Consider the following 882-nt stretch of genomic DNA (forward strand, 5'->3'; position numbering starts at 1 on the left):
AGGTTTCTTTTTAAGTTTATGTTCACATTTCATTATTGTATAAATAGATTCATTTCTGTTTAGATATTTGATTCTTATTATCTTAGGCGGTTTGAGAACGTTGTTATAGAGAGGAGAGTTCTAGAAATAGATTAGAAGAGGCAGTTAATTTGCACGTTTTCTTAGATGCATATGATTATATTTGGGATAAACTGATTTAAATTAGCAATGTGCACGAACTCTATCTGCATCTTGGATTTACTGCACGAGCTGAGTGACGAAAATTTAAAAAGAATGAATATTATCCTTACTATTCAGTATGAAAAGAAATAGTGATTTGAAAGATAATGATAAAAAATAGACAGAAAATTGGTGCTCAAAAATGAAGACGACAGACATTGAGACTTTTATTTATTTTTATTTTTTTTGCGAAAAACTCTATGCATGTCTAGATTGCAACCTCCCCCTCCCCCCTATTATTAGGGTACGCCCGGGACGTAAGAGCATGGGATGTCTCATGTCACTTCACTCTTCTTATCTTCCGTCTTTTCACCTCCTTTACCCCCCCCCCCCTCGCAGCATGCTTTCTGAATCGGTTCATTTCAACAACCCGATCGATGTTCAGTGTTGGCACGCCTGTTTCTTTCACGCATGTTGGTATGCCTGACTTTGATTAATTAAATGTGAAATTTAAAAGGTAAGAACTCCGTTCCACCACGCATTGAATTATTAACTTTTTTTTTTGTATTGTAGCATGGTGTCATTTTATAGCGAACAAGGCGAAAGTTTAATCGTTTGAAGTCTTTTCCCTTTTTGCAGGAAATGTTAACTGATGTAAATGGAGTGATTGATGATGAGTATTTATTGAATTAGATTTAAGTCTATATTTGAATCTACACGTTT

This window comes from Penaeus monodon, chromosome 31 (assembly GCF_015228065.2).
Source record: "Penaeus monodon isolate SGIC_2016 chromosome 31, NSTDA_Pmon_1, whole genome shotgun sequence".
Taxonomy (NCBI): domain Eukaryota; kingdom Metazoa; phylum Arthropoda; class Malacostraca; order Decapoda; family Penaeidae; genus Penaeus; species Penaeus monodon.